Below are 521 nucleotides of genomic sequence, written 5' to 3'. Positions count from 1 at the left end.
AACTTACAAGACTTCCAAATTCACAAATTATCAAAACTTCCCCAAAGGCCCCCAATGGGAAAGAAAAAAGGTTTCTGATGATTCATGAAGATGCTCAGTATATATAATGCAACGTGCATAACAATCTAGAAGCAACTTCACGACCTTTGTGAATTCCATACACTTCAATCAGAACTTGTAGAAGTTCACCACTAGGTGGGATTAGTGTTTTGCAAATTTTTTTTTTTTTTTTTTTTGGCGAGAAGTGTTTTGCAAATTTTGAACTAGCACGTTCCCGTCTTACGATTCAATATGTAATGAAATTATCGTAAGAACAAGGGACTGCTAATTGAATTTTTTAGTTTTGCTTAGGAAACCAATTGCCCAGTACCTTCATGCTAAAGATATCAAATTTTAGTAGTCACGTACTAAAATTTGTATTTAAATCGTCAGACAGGGCCGCAGTGACCTCCGATTCATTGACCTAAACCACCTTTGCTGCCGGTTTGTTCTCCCCCCCTTGCAAATCTGCAACTTTTAAT

The sequence above is a fragment of the Fragaria vesca genome, linkage group LG7, assembly GCF_000184155.1.
Source record: "Fragaria vesca subsp. vesca linkage group LG7, FraVesHawaii_1.0, whole genome shotgun sequence".
NCBI lineage: Eukaryota > Viridiplantae > Streptophyta > Magnoliopsida > Rosales > Rosaceae > Fragaria > Fragaria vesca.
Note: the sequence above shows the minus strand (reverse complement) of the source record.